Consider the following 16,938-nt stretch of genomic DNA (forward strand, 5'->3'; position numbering starts at 1 on the left):
TTACTTAATGATTACATTGAAAAATATTATTTTTTTATGTAAAAATGCATTTAATAATGGTCACCTTGTCATATAAGAGCTGAAAATGACCAAAAGATTCATTGTTTTTACTTGATATTCATACACAATGGTTAAAGGGAGCCCGCCATGTTTGGTCTCATCGTTTGTTGTTTTTTTTTAAGGTCATACTATAAAAAGACATCCAATGAAAATTAATGATTTAAGTTTGAAGTTTCTTCCCTCCTATATAAATACGTTTCTTGACTATAAAAAGAACTGCTAAGACATATATATATATATATATATATATATATATATATATATATATATATATATATATATATATATATATATATATATATCTTCTGTTTACAGACAAGAATAATCCGATTGGTTCGCGTGATTTTTTTTCTCTTATATGATTGGTTGTCAATGGACGCTTTAACACAGGCTCACAGCTGAAGTGAACTTATTAGTCCTACGTAGATAAGAATCTAGAGATCTATAACTTTGCTTAATTCTTTTTAAAGTTTAATTTTATCCAACAATTTCTTAAATCAAATAATGTTTTTAAAGAATCGTCATCGTGTAGACTTCGTAGATCTAGAAATTAAAATTGGTTTAAACAAGGAAATTACTCTGGCAACAGAAGCCGAAAGAGTCACAAGTCTATATTCTAGATATTAAGATAGATATGTAAGAGTAAGAGTATGATCTACTTGATTTAGAAAATCGCGATCTAACTTATCTAAGCATAGGTTGGTGAATGCTACAATCCCGAAGTAGACATATTATAGATCTAGATCTAGAATTTTACAATATGGATTTAGATCTACGTAAGAGATCTAGAAATGTATATCTAGCCAATCTAGGTCTAGAATACTCTAGAACTAGATACTAGGATATCAAATCTACACTAATAAGACGGCCACGTCAACGACAAGTTGTCGTTTATTGGACCGCGCCAGGTTTCGTAAACACATTTGACTGAAGTATATGTGGCTTAAAGATTCAAACCTTCTTCGCAGCTTTCAAAAATATTGCAAAACAAAATGCAATGAGTGTTTAAATAACTCTATATATCCATATGACTTTTATTTTTATATTTTTATTTTAATTGCGAAAAAAAATGTTCATGACATTCATGACCCCTCCCCCTCCCTTTTTCCTGGCGATGTCTAGATCTAATTCTAAGGTACAGGATCTGATTAATTTGTGTTATAATCATGTCCCAATAAAAATAATGGCTTAAATCAAAAGTATAATTAAATAAATACAGGTTGGGAGCCTTGTAATTTAGGTCAATAAGTTTTCAATTGTCTATCAGTACGCTGACGAAATGGCATGACCCAACAGCGCACACCTATCTCTCTTTCTCCACTTGTTTAGCCGAAAAAAAGTATGGTGTTCTGCACTGATCATTTATGTTAAAACTAATTTTATTTATGTATATCTAAAGAAAGAAATAAAGAAGTTTTGTGTTGTTGTTATTTTTTTGTTTCTTTTTAATTATGTTTATAGATGTTTAGATTTTTTTAAAATTCTTAGTTCATTGTTTACTTTATAGTGAAAATATACAATAGGCATATAAATACATTTAAAAAACTATTTTAAAATTCTCAAAGCTATTCTCATTTAAAAATCTTTTTACCAATGTTTTGCAAACGCGTAGATGAGTGTAAAAGACAATGACTTTTCAATGAACCATCTCTCCTTATATAAATTTTTATTACTTCTATAGCTGCCATTCTATCTAGCATTCAACTAGGTGTTAACTAGAGTATCCAGCTTTAATAAGTACATAAAAAAGGGGGATTTATAGGCAGAGGAAGGCCCTAAAGAGTGTTAACCATAAGGCATAATTAAACATCTGGACCACTCTTAAGAAGATAAGCAAATGTGGGTGGGTTGAACAAGACTACATGACGGATATGAGTGTAAAAGAAGCCTACATGATGAAAGTAAAAAAAAAATGTTGCCTATAGTTAGGATTAGTTAGTTGCAATGTCGGCAACTTCACCACTGTCTGGTCCCAAGTCCGGAATGCGAAAAGAGGAGGGACGAGCATCTCTTCATATAAATTTAACTAGTAAACTAGAATAAATTTAAATTAAAAGTGATGAATTGCTACACATTATGAAATATGGCCAAAATAGAATACCATACGTTTTGTAAACAGTCAAAGACAAACAAAAAAAACACATACACAATACCTTTCGTGAAGTCTCAAAAAAAAGTTAAAAAAACAACAACATTTATTTGAAATACACAATAAACATGAGATATAGATCTATTAAATATTAAATACAATCGACCTACATTACATTGATTATTTATTCTAGATTAAAGACAGCGCTACATCATTATTTCTTTCTATGGCTAAATTAAATTAATCACAATTAAAGAAAATTTCATTTGACCCATTTGTATAACCGATAGGGACAAGAGCTGGGCCCTGTCACGTGACCAACTAGTGAAATCGCGAATGACGCAAATGTATAAAAAAAAAAAAAAGGCTGAACGAGTGATTGGATTGGATGGTGTTCTTGCGCTGGAGTAAAAAGAAAATGATTTCATTGTGAAAATTAAAAGATTAAAAATGTTTTAGATATATTACTAGTTGTAATCCTTGCGACTGCTGTTAAATTACTGTCAGTCAGCATCGACCAGTTCTTACAGTAATATTAGAACATAAAACACTCCAGCGGGCCACTTGTGGCCAGGGGGGTCGTTATTTGCTCAGCCCTGCTCTAGATCTAGAACTAGATATACAAGATTTAGAAGTTCAGACGCCCAGATAACTAGATCTATTCCGCCCACCATGTTGTTTTTAAGCATATTGATCTCCTTTATCTATATTGAACTTCAAATAACATGTTTTAAAGAGAGTGTTTTGTTCTTATGCGTTCAACTATGTTTTTTTTTATTTACTCAAATGAAGGTCTAAATAAAATGTTAATAATCATTTGATGAACAACTTGTTATTTCTTCTTTTTTTCTATTTAAGAAATTATCAACAACAAAATATATATTAACAATTAGATTTATATTTTATCTATTAAGTCACCAAGCAAAGCGAAATATTGATAAAATAAAACAAAAATATACACGAACATAATGAAACACGCATCTATATCTACACGATATGTTTAATTATTTTTCTTTTCAACAAAAGTATGCATTGTGAGTAAGTGATCTATACTATATAGAGCAATGACAATAAATTATAAAGATCTAGTGCGGGAAACGTATTACTATAAGAAATAAGCATTTTATTATAGAAGATTAACAGTATCTTAAAACTTTAATTTTTATCTGTTTATGATTAAGACTACACCACGAAGAGAAAAAATTGTATTGAGCTGACACAGATCTAGTGACGACGTAACCCCTTTCTCGCTCGCCGTTAGGTCTTCTCAGTCCGTGATTATAATACTTACCACTACCCCTGGCCCACCTCTCGGGGGGGGGGAGGAATATGTAGAGTGTAAGAAAATCTTTGTTAAACGAAACATAATATAGCACCTGTTAATCTGTTATGTTTCACACTCCGAATTATAGTTTGGGTAGCGCGGGGAACATAAGCCTATGTTTAAGAAACAGATAAATAATAAATAAGCATATACACTACATACACACTGCCTAAATTTCCAGACACCACTATTTAGTTGTACAACATAATATTATGTGTTCATAAGATTTCGTGGATAAATGTGCTTTATGTCATCAGCATTAATTTGTGATCTTTAAGGGAATTTAAATAGCTTTTTCAGGTGATATACACTGTTACTTGACTCCAAGAAGAAGTTATTGGTGTTGTGATGAAAAGATCAACATCTAGCAGAAGTCTGACAATCCTGGAGAAAGAAATGAGATGAATAACAGCCACTGATCTTTTTACCATTAAAATTCATTATATTGATATGAATTCAGACATGAATTAAATACCAAACAAAAGACTTTCTTTTTTTTAAACATATACCAACATTAAATCTTAATTATAAATTGAAAACATTGTTTAGAACAAACATTTAATGGAACTTTTGGATAATGCTCAACTGACCAGAGATATACTTATTCTAAAGGAATTATTATTTGATATCACTTTGATGCATTTGTAACTGTATTTCTATATGTGGATTATGTTTGTGTAACAGCTATGAAGGATATCCAGCATTTTCTCATTCAACCAGTGATTTGTAACTGAATGCTTGAAGTTACAGTATATTATTATTATTAAAATTGGACTCAAGTCAGTGTGTACTATTTATATTTGTTACATGCTAAGTGTAGGTCCGGGACACAATAACACAGACCATTCTACATTTTGATGACCAGCAAGTCAGTGTGTACCATTTATCTTGGTTACATTACAGGTGTTACTAGTTGTTCTTAGCTAGATATCAAATTCATACTTTCATAGTGCAAAACCTATCAGTTTTGAAAAATATAAATTAAATTCTCAAAGATATGCCTTTTGAGGTCTGAATTTTCTTGAGCTGTATAGAGGAGACTCTTGCATTACTAACCATTGCTTTGACATCAGCATTTTTTCATTCATAATACAACTCAGGTTGTTGACAGACTGTAACAGACATCCATCCAAAGTAATAGATTGTCTACTAGGCATTTTATTATCATAATCTGGTTTAGTAGCCTGCTAGCCCAATTTTAGACTGACATTTTTAAAAATGAAATAGAAGCTAAATATCATCAGCAAAATTCAAATCCTCTAAGTTTAATAAATCAATTAAGATAATTTTTAGCAGAATGCCTTAAAGAGCTAAAATTAAATCAATTTTATAAGAAAATGATCAATATGCCTATTTTACATAAGGGGGATGTACTGTGAAATTTCAATTTTTTTATATAACTTTATAGTTAAGAAGATAGGCTTTAGGCATGTCTAGTCTAGTCTTTTGGGTCTCTATGGAGATGGTGGCCATCTAAAAAATAAACACAATGTTTAAAAAAAACTTTTTTTATATATATTTTTAATTAGTACAAATTTTATTAATTTTTTTCTAACTTCTATCACAGTCCCAAACATTGACAATGTGATAAAGTGACCCCCCCCCCCATTATGTTTGCCTTTTTTTTCATTTCTTTGGTCGGATTTTAAGTACATAACTTTGGATTGTTGTACTTTTCAAATAGAGTGGTCTCTAATTTTTCTGCTTTTTTTCTAGTTAAATCAGCTAACCCATTTTTTTTACCACAGGTTATGTTGTGTCAACTAGTTTCTGTATATTTCAGTTGGTTTTGTTTGTAGTTTGCTCATAGCCTGAGCAAATACTGATTTCCTAAGTTTATTATAAGTGTAAAAAAAAAAAAGGTAAGAAAGTGAAGCAAATCAGCTAAACCTTACAAAAAAGAAGAGTAATATATTTACTTTATTTTTTTTTTATTTGTTAGAGGGACATTTTTTTAAACAGAATAAGTACATGTACATTTTTTAATGACGGTCAACTCTCCACAATGTGCTCTTTTTATTTTAACATTTGTTAAGTCAAATCTTTACACTCTAACAAGTGTCAAGATGTGAGGCCAACATCTTAAAATATCTTTGAACAGTGTCCTAAAAAAAGAGCAAAAATACACAAGTTAATAAAAAGGTAAAAATTATGAGTAAGAAATAAAAACAAAAATACGCAAGTTAATAAAAAGGTAAAATTAAGAGTAAGAATAGACAATCTCTAAACTTGTGACAAAGTTTCAGACATGATTTTAATCTAACCAAAGCCATTTAAATCAAATTTAGTATTTCAAAAAAATTTGAATATAGACATTATTCAACATTATTTACAGAAATGTATTGGTGACCTTCAAGAAAGGAAATATGAACAAGTCCTGAACTCCTATTGGGCTGTCAAATGAAAAATGAACAAATTGCAGAATCTTAATGAACTGTCAAGAAGATATGAACAAGTTCCATACACCTAATAAGTTCTCTAAGGAAACATGAATAGGTTCTTAACTCCTAATGAGCTGTCTAAGTAAACATGAACATGTTGCAGACTCCTTTAGTTGTCAAGGAATTATGAATGAATTTCAAACTCCTTATAAGTTGTATAATAAAATATAAACAAGTTGCAAACTCCTAATGAGCTATATATTATGAAATATGAACAAGTTGCAAACTCTTAGTTAGTTCTCTAAGGCATTATTTTTCTTAATGGAACACTTCACACATTTTGAGTCATTAGCGAAACATTTTTTTTTACAGAGATAAATTTATGTTGTGGTTACTAGTTAAATAGGGTTCTACAGAACACAGTTTGGGAAACACTGATCTAAGAAAATATGAACAAGATGCAAACTCCTGATGAGCTAAGAAAATGTTAACAAGTTGCAAACTCCTAATGAGTTCTCAAAGTAAGTATCAACCAGTTGACAACTCCTTGTAGTGTATGGTTGTTGACCTGAAGCACCAAACTGCTGGTACACAATTAAACTACTAAAGGTATATTACATCTTAACTTGAAATTACTTATTGATTTTTTATGATTAATACTAAATAGAACTGGATGGCTGCCTGGTCGTGTGGTTTGCGCGCTGGACTGTCGTTCAGATTTATCGATGGTCCAGAGTTCAAACCCTGCCCGCTCCCATCCCCTGTCGTCCTGCGGGAGGTTAGGACTAGGAAGTAATTATCTTCAACTCTGAAGGAACATCCGAAACATGTAAAACATTTTACAACAAACAAAACAGAACTTGAATTACATTATAAAGAAAATCAAGTTTAAATGAAATGAATAACTGTAATCTATCCTGGGGGAAAGCCTAAATGTAATAAACTTAGTAATAATGAAAAAATTGTATTCCAAAGAAAATCTAACTCACTAAAAAAATGTACTTTCAAATAGGCATTCTGGAGTCAAGAACACTAATGACAAGGCGGCTTATCTTGCATCATTCTCATTGCATAACTAACCCTAATCATAAAACACACACACACATATCAATGATACCATAACACTCCTAAAAAGTTGTCATAGGAAAGGGTTCCATACTCCTAATGAGCTGTCTAAGAAATTAAAAAGAAGTTCAGAAATACTAATGAGTTCAAAAAGGAAATATGAACAAGCTGCAAACCACTAACAAATCCAGAACCTTTAATAAGGAGACATGACAAACTGCTTGTTAACTGTAGGCCACAAAAACAGATTTATAACCTTAATATCAACTTTCCTATAGATTACAAGGACTGAAAAGGGAACTTTTTTTTAGACTTCTATAAGATAAGCATAGGTGATAAGAATGTTTTACTAGATTTTTATGCGCTAAAAAGATTTGATCAGATTGTTTCACCAGACATCTATGAACTTTACAAAAATTGATCAAAATGTTTCACTAGACTTTTATGCATATTACAAAGTTGGGTCACAATTTTTCACTACACTCATATGAACTAAACAAAGTTTTATCAGAATTTTTCACTAGACATTTATGCACTAAACAAAGTTTAATCATAACGTTTTACTAGACTATATTAAAAAATCATAGTTTGATTACAATGTTTCACTAGACATTTAAGATCCATTTAATTTAAAGTTTAGTAAAAATGTGTCATTAGACTCCTATGTGCTTTAGATAGTTTCATAGTTACCTGACTTTGGTTCGAAAAGTAAAGGCTGTTGGTCATTGTGCTGGTCATATGACACACTGCTTGTTAACAATAGTGTGCTCCCAGATTCTGAAGGCCTTTCAGGACTTGTCCCAAACAAAGAAACCACTTTTTCATTTTGTTTTTGGATTGTTGCTAAAGCATGATGGAAACTCTCTTCAGTAGGTGATGTTAGCTCTGCATGGTGCTGCTTCATATGTAGATCATTAGATGAACTGTGAATGCTGATAATATGCTGTGTAAATCATTAGATGAACTTGGTATAAAAATGTGATTGATCATTACATGTTTATTTATTATGCAATAGTAAATCAATAGCAGAAATAAGAACACTGATCTGTAAGCAGTCAGAAACTTTTTCTATATCAGCAGCATGTACATTCCTTTGATCTAAAAAAAAAAAAGTTGATAAAATATTGCAGCAAAAATTACATTTTAAAATGCAAAATTTAAAATATAAAAAGTGTAATGCATAAGTTAAATGTAATATAATGATGGTATCCTTATCTTGAGTCCACTTCCTCATTAATGTTTTGTCAGCACTCACTAAAAGAGAAAACTAAGCTGTTTTGAGTACCATTTTATAAAGTTCTTCAGAAGGTATTGGTTGTAATTTGACAAGATGCTTTCAAAGGTTTCTAAACTTATTTAAGTTTCAGTACTCAGGCAACATTGTTCTGATGAAGGGCTGCACTGTATTGCTGTGAAACATCATTTACTAGACAAAAATGACAGTGCCTAACATTTGGCTTGGCAGTTTTTTTGGTACTGCTGCCAAGGTGGCTGATGACATTTCTCATCACAAACTATTAGGATGGTTCAACATTGATTTTTTTCCATTACATTGTCAAAGTTTAGTTAGCCTTTCCATTTTTTTATCTTTTCTAGAAGTCAGAATCTTTTTATATTTCTATAAATATGGGTGAACAGACTTCAGACAGATCTTTTTGGAGACAGCTTGCCACTCAATGCACCAAACAGAGGGGGAGGATCTAAGTCTAAAAGTATGGTTATTGTTTATTTAGTTTTTTTTTGGCTGCTATACTTGCAAGCATGCCCCTTGTATCAGTGGGTTGAAATCAATCACAATTGAATTTAATGTCCAGCTTTGTTTTAAAAACAAATTATTCCAATACAACTTTTGAGGAGTACACATAATAACTATTATTTCATAAGAAATATCTAGTCATTATTATTTGGTTGTTAATGCATAAATTTAAATAACATACCTGATGTTTCTGAAGAGGGATCACCAAATCAAATCCTGTAAACATATATATATATATATATATATATATATATATATATATATATATATATATATATATATATATATATATATATATATATATATATATATTCTGCGGCATTTTACATCTGGAGAGACGATCTTTTACCTTTGCAACTTCTTGTGTGACTAAAGAGGCCAATCCTTGATACACTGCTGCGATCGCAGGTTGGGTATATATAATCACCAGGCGCCGTTGCATTTTTACCCTTCTTTCTGCTTCTGTTGTGTATGACATCTGCAATCCGTGACCCTTCCTTTATGCTCTCTCTCCATATATATATATATATCTGAAAAAATATTATAAACTATGATAATGAATAATGTTTAGTAGTCTAAATAAAGATCTTTTAAAACCATCTATTTTTAGAAATAAAAAGTAAAGTGTTAGCAGGTCAGGAGGCCCTGACTCCGGCTCCAACTAGAATTTATATCACAGTCTGTAGGCAGATGGTAGCACTACTGGGTGGGTTTGATCTGTACATCTCAGTCTGTGACCAAGGAGCTAGAGTTGCCTAAACAACCAGACAGCACAACTAAACTAATTAATCAAATGATGCACATGGGGATGCATTGGGCACACAATGGGAAGAACAGCAGACAACATTGCAAGACTAGACTGGAACCCAGAGAGGAAGAAACAAAACAATTAGAAATAATAGGAATACATAGGGAATTGGGGGGGGGGGGGAGAGTAATATTATTCTCAAATTAAAATGACAACAATAACATGATAAAGCGTAAATCTAGGTATACATTTTTTTATGTTATCAAAATTGAATTTAAATAGATTTAGGACTACATATGATGGAATTATTGTATAGATCTATGAAATTATATTTTAAATGTTTTGATGAAGATTTAAGGTGCTGACAACTTGAAACATTTTTCAATAAAGCTGAATTGAATGTTGAATTTAAATAGATCTAAGCTTAAATCTAGTGGACTAGTCTAGTGTAATGTTGTGTGTTATGAGACTTGTTGCATAGTATCTAGTATGTGCCGGAGGATACACGCAATAAATAACTTAGGTTTTTATAGAAAAGAATTTTATTTATAAATATTTATTATTTAATAGAAATATACGAGGTACAAGGAATGTGACTAGGTAGCCAAGGTCACTGAAGCTGACTGACAGGTTCAAGAAATGGATGAAACTGCGGAAGCGGGCTGGGAGGGAGTCAGGGGGTGGGGTGAAACTGCGGGAGCGGGCAGGGTGAGGGGTGGGGGCGTAGAGCTGGATGCGTGAACAACAGATTGACCAGAGAATGATGACTTCCAGGTGTGAATCTTACTGTATTAGGGGCCAGATGCGTTGCGGAATCAAACAGGTACTCTTGTCGCTGTAGGCCAATGAAGATATGCTTTGACGTGACTATCAGTGCTTGCTAACAGGGAAATGCTTATGCACAAAGTGATTGGGGCGAAAGACTTAGGCTAAAAGCTCACTATAATATAGCTCTTTCATCATAGCAAAAGCTTTTTTTATTAATCGATATTTTTTTTTATTTAATTACCATCAGTAATCTAATTACCATTGATGTAACCTGATAGTTCTGTTGCTTACTTCAGTATGCTTAGTCTCTGTTTTGTCAAAGACAGACATTGTCCTGATTATAATACCAATATTACAGTTGGTCTTTTCGGAATAAAATGCGCTAAAAAATCAATTTTCTTCTAAATTAAGTCTCTATTGAAGAGTGCCTAATTTTCCGCCTTGTCAAAAAGTGCCCGATTTCCCGGTTCCTAAATTTCCGGGTGACTAAATTACTTGGAGCTTAAATTTCCAGACACCAGTCGATTGTGAGTCAAAAAGAATAAAATCATATTTTAGTATTACATCACATATGCTAATAGAAGAGCTGATTTTGTCACCCAGTCCATCTCCTTTAAACACAAACCCTTTTTCATTCATTGGACCAAGACAGACTCAACTCGGGTCACAGAGGTCGCTTCCCTCCCCTTGTCTCTGCTAAAGCAAAGAGGGACATCCAGGAGCCGCTAGCAGCCATCGTCTGGATGTGATGTCATCCTGGGCGTCTTAGATAACTTCTGTCCCCCCCCCTTCCCTTTTTACTATTAAGACTTAGTTTTCTTTCCCCAATTTCTCTTCCCTCCCCTCCTCTTGACATTCTTTCATTTTCTCCCCCTATTACTCCCCTCCACTCTTGTGAACGGTGATTGGTGTGCGTGTGTGACGTACCGTATGAGTTTGACTTACATAACGCACCTGTGGTGTATTGCTCCAGTGGTAAAAATGGGACGCCTAGTAAGTCAGGTATGTCTTTGCTGGTTGTGAGGTATGAACAATATAGGTATTTGGCGCAGTAGAAAGAGAAAGTGGGCGCTGTTTTCTTGTTGAACTTCCAGACCGCCGAGCAGCAACATTAGAACAGAATTAGAAGAGTACACATTTTGTATTTATCACCAACTACCAGGATCCACTTGTCCAGGTACTACGTAATGTTGTAGTTATCTTCGACTTAACTCTTGCGTTTTGACACAAAAAGTCAGCTCTGCAAGAGTTTATAGTGCTTTGTTAACAGCGCTTAATAAATTGAATTATTATTTTATAGTTATTTGCAGGAGCTTGCAACCCTATCCTAACCCTAAGAGTACTTAAACCGTTAATATGAACATTATGCCTATATTTAGAGGCAAAATGTCGATTTCGCACATTAACGTAACCGATAGCTAATCAGTTAATGAGCAGATCAGCTAGATTAAATATATAGCTCCTCCTTCGTAACTTAAGATGAGATTATTTCCCATTTTCTATGAATTTAAAGATGGCTATGGAGTCCAATTTTTTACTTTAAAAAAGCCGACCTCATAGACGGCATTGGTAACTTGGGTTTGCTGCAGATATGCCTGCTTCTTTTCTCACTTTCCGTTTTTTTTATTCTTAGATCTACGTTTTTTGTTGATTACCGAGCTCCTTGCCTTATATCATGAAACACGACACTCACGGCCTCAGGCAATGAGAAAGGATCGTTTCCCTCACACACCTTGAGAGAACTCTTAAGGGTATCTTTGTAATTTTTTGTTGACCCTCCAACGTTATTGCTGCTGTGGCATGGATACTGTTTATATGTGACAACTCAAGGATTTCAACGTATGTTATGTGGTCAAGCCAATAAACCAAATGGATTATTCTCTAATGCAACTCTAATGTTTGCTTATGCACCAACTATGTCCAACCCAATTCAAAGATTAGCTAGGTAATGTGAACATTTACGGATTTTAAACTTTAGCGGGCTTGCAATTGTCTCCTCTACCACCTTAAATCATTTTCAAAACTAAAATGTACTAAAATGCTGGTACCGGTTAATCTACTTTTGTCTGGTCCCCTGTCTGGCTGTGATGTATTTGATATTAAACTGTTTTTTAGCCCTGAGTTGTCACATTCTTTTAATTGGTTGTGTCGTGTGGTGCAGTTTGCAGAGTGCCTGGGTAGTGAGAAACGTTACAATATATATATATATAAATATCTTTGCCAGTGCTACAAAGCCAAGCAGCGTAATGATTTATACGTAGATTGCCAGTGTATAATAGAGATATTGAGAAACAAGGTAGACTTAGACCAAACCTAATTTAATGATCCAGATATAGTTCATTTTTTGTTTGTTTTCAAGACTTTGCAGCCATCTTCGTGTACATATAAGATTACATTGTGCAAAAGTTTGAATATTGAGTCTTTAGAAAAGGGGACTATGTTTATCTTCATGCATAGTGAAAACGAGATTGAATGAATTCTTGTGAATACAATGCCATTGTGCTTTTTTTTAGTCAAATTATCAAATCTTTGGTCACGAAGTAACATTTTGTTTACACTACATATGATTATATTGTGATTCGTTTCCTTTAACCATGTTTGTTTGACTCATATAAAATAATTGATTTAATAGAGAAAACTTTTTCAAAGTGTTATTATGAAAATTAAAGTGAGTTTACTACTTAGAGTACTTAGTAGTTGGGCTTCTAAGATTGTAATTGGTTAACTTATAATCCTTTTTTAATTGCTCTTTTTATGGTCACTAATAGAAGTTATTGTAAACTGGTATGCTCCTCCTGACATCCTCCAAAACTTAGTCATCATTGAGACTAAAACATTACCATTCTACATCTAATCATTAACACTAACACATAACCATTCTCAGTCTAATCATTGACACTAACACAATACCATTTTCAATCTTATCATTGACACTAACACATTGCCATTCTCAATGTAATCATTAACACTAAGTCATTACCATTCTTAATCTTATCATTGTCACTAAGACATTATACTCTAAATCTAATCATTGACATAACATTCTCAATGTAATCATTGACACTAACACATTATCATTCTCAATGTAATCATTGACACTAAAACATTACCATTCCTAATCTAATCATTGACACTAAGACATTATCATTCTCAATGTAATCATTGACACTAAGTCATTAACATTCTTAATCTAATTATTGACACTAAGTCATTACCATTCTTAATCAAATCATTGACACTAAGTAATTACCATTCTCAATCTAATCATTGACGCTAAGGCATTACGATTCTCAATCTAATCATTGACAATAATAAATTACCATTCTTAATCTAATCATTGACATAACATTATTAATGTAATTGTTGACACTAAGACATTACCATTCCAAAGTCATCATTGACACTTAAATTTTACCATTCTCAATCTAATCATTGACACTAAGTCATTATTATTTTCAATCTAATCATTTACAATAATACATTACCATTCTCAATGTAATCATTGACACTAAGTGATTACCATTCTAAATCTAATCATTGACACTAAGAAATTACCATTCTTAATCTAATCATTGACATTAAGACATTACCATTCTCAATGTAATCATTGACACTAACACATTACCATTTTCAAAGTCATCATTGACACTAAAACTTTACCATTCATAATCTTTTCATTGACACTAACACATTATAATTCTCAATCTAATCATTGACACTAAGACATTACTATTCTCAATCTAATCATTGACACTAACACATTACCATTCTCAGTCTAATCATTTACACTAACACAATACCATTCTCAATCTTATTATGACACAAACACATTACCATTCATAATCTTTTCATTGACACTAACACATTAAAATTCTCAATCTAATCATTGACACTAAGACATTACCATTCTCAATGTAATCATTGACACTAAAACATTACCATTCTCAAAGTAATCATTGACATAGCATTCTTAATGTATTCATTGACAATAAGACATTACCATTCTCAATGTAATCATTGACACTAAAACATTACCATTCTCAATGTAATCATTGACACTTAGTCATTACCATTCTTAATCTAATCATTGACATATTATTAATGTAATCATTGTCACTTAGACATTACCATTGTCAATGTAATAATTGACACTAAGTCATTACCATTCTCAATCTAATTATTGACACTAAAACATTACCATTCTCAATCTCATCATTGACACTAAAACATTACCATTCTAAATCTAATCATAGACACTAAGTCATTACCATTTTCAATCTTATCATTGAATTTAACACATTACCATTCTCAATATAATCATTGACACTAAATTATTACTATTCTCAATGTAATCATTGACACTAAAACATTACCATTCTTAATCTAATCATTGACACAAAGACATTACCATTCTCAATCTAATCATTGACACTAAGACATTACCATTCTTACTGTCATTATTGGCACTATGACATTACCATTCCCAATGTAAACATTGACTATAAGACATTACCATTCTCACTGTTATCATTGACACTAAGACATTACCATTCTTAATATAATCATTGATACTAAGACATTACCAGTGTCAATGAAATAATTGACAATAAGAAATTACAATTCTCAATCTAATCATTGACACTAAGACAATACCATTCTAAATCTAATGATTGACACAAACACATTACCATTCTCAATCTAATCATTGACACTAAGACATTTTCATTCTCAATCTAATCATTGACACTAAGACATTACCATTCTCAATGTAATCATTGACACTAACACATTACCATTTTCAAAGTCATCATTGACACTAAAACTTTACCATTCTTAATCTAATCATTGACACTAACACATTACCATTCTCTATCTAATCATTGACACTAAGACATTACCATTCTTAATCTAATCATTGACACTAAGACATTACCATTCTCAATGTAATCATTGACACTAACACATTACCATTTTCAAAGTCATCATTGACACTAAAACTTTACCATTCATAATCTTTTCATTGACACTAACACATTATAATTCTCAATCTAATCATTGACACTAAGACATTACTATTCTCAATCTAATCATTGATACTAACACATTACCATTCTCAGTCTAATCATTTACACTAACACAATACATGTCTCAATCTTATTATTGACACAAACACATTACCATTCATAATCTTTTCATTGACACTAACACATTAAAATTCTCAATCTAATCATTGACACTAAGACATTACCATTCTCAATGTAATCATTGACACTAACACATTACCATTCTCAAAGTAATCATTGACATAGCATTCTTAATGTATTCATTGACAATAAGACATTACCATTCTCAATGTAATCATTGACACTAAAACATTACCATTCTCAATGTAATCATTGACACTTAGTCATTACCATTCTTAATCTAATCATTGACATATTATTCTTAATGTAATCATTGTCACTTAGACATTACCATTGTCAATGTAATAATTGACACTAAGTCATTACCATTCTCAATCTAATTATTGACACTAAAACATTACCATTCTCAATCTCATCATTGACACTAAAACATTACCATTCTAAATCTAATCATAGACAATAAGTCATTACCATTTTCAATCTTATCATTGAATTTAACACATTACCATTCTCAATACAATCATAAACACTAAATTATTACTATTCTCAATGTAATCATTGACACTAAAACATTACCATTCTTAATCTAATCATTGACACAAAGACATTACCATTCTCAATGTAATAATTGACACTAACACATTACCATTTTCAAAGTCATCATTGACACTAAAACTTTACCATTCATAATCTTTTCATTGACTATAACACATTATAATTCTCAATCTAATCATTGACACTAAGACATTACTATTCTCAATCTAATCATTGACACTAACACATTACCATTCTCAGTCTAATCATTTACACTAACACAATACCATTCTCAATCTTATTATTGACACAAACACATTACCATTCATAATCTTTTCATTGACACTAACACATTAAAATTCTCAATCTAATCATTGACACTAAGACATTACCATTCTCAATGTAATCATTGACACTAACACATTACCATTCTCAATGTAATCATTGACACTAACACATTACCATTCTCAAAGTAATCATTGACATAGCATTCTTAATCTAATCATTGACAATAAGACATTACCATTCTCAATCTCATTATTGACACTAAAACATTACCATTCTCAATCTAATCATTGACACTAACACATTACCATTTTCAATGTTATCATTGACACAATGACATTACCATTCTCACTGTTATCATTGGCACTAAGACATTACTATTCTCAATGTAATCATTGAAACTAAGACATTACCATTCTCAATCTAATGATTGACGCTAAGGCATTACCATTCTCAATCTAATCATTGACACTAATAAATTACCATTCTTAATCTAATCATTGACATAACATTATTAATGTAATTGTTGACACTAAGACATTACCATTCTAAAGTCATCATTGACACTTAAACATTACCATTCTCAATCTCATCATTGACACTAAGTCATTATTATTTTCAATCTAATCATTGACAATAAGACATTACCAGTCTCAATGTAATCATTGACACTAACACATTACCATTCTCAAAGTCATCATTGACACTAAAACATTACCATTCTCAATCTAATCATTGACACTAAGACATTACCATTTTCAATGTTATCATTGACACTAAGACA

The 16,938-nt window shown here is 31.6% G+C and overlaps 1 long non-coding RNA gene across 2 annotated transcripts in view; it reads right to left on the reverse strand.

The window, feature by feature from the left end:
* Positions 1–2,244: 2,244 nt before the first annotated feature.
* The window catches only part of LOC129925894 (uncharacterized), a 34,931-nt gene continuing 20,237 nt past the window's right edge, over positions 2,245–16,938 (reverse strand). The window contains exons 1-6 of one of the 2 annotated variants that reach the window (XR_008777665.1): positions 11,146–11,631; positions 9,025–9,205; positions 8,857–8,891; positions 7,610–8,017; positions 5,451–5,578; positions 2,245–3,857 (exon numbers count right to left, since the gene is read on the reverse strand). This is a non-coding gene — a long non-coding RNA (uncharacterized LOC129925894). Of the gene's footprint in view, positions 3,858–5,450; positions 5,579–7,609; positions 8,018–8,856; positions 8,892–9,024; positions 9,206–11,145; positions 11,632–16,938 lie in introns of those variants that run through there. The other variant, XR_008777664.1, reaches the window with a different exon arrangement.

This window comes from Biomphalaria glabrata, chromosome 4 (assembly GCF_947242115.1).
Source record: "Biomphalaria glabrata chromosome 4, xgBioGlab47.1, whole genome shotgun sequence".
Classification (NCBI taxonomy): domain Eukaryota; kingdom Metazoa; phylum Mollusca; class Gastropoda; family Planorbidae; genus Biomphalaria; species Biomphalaria glabrata.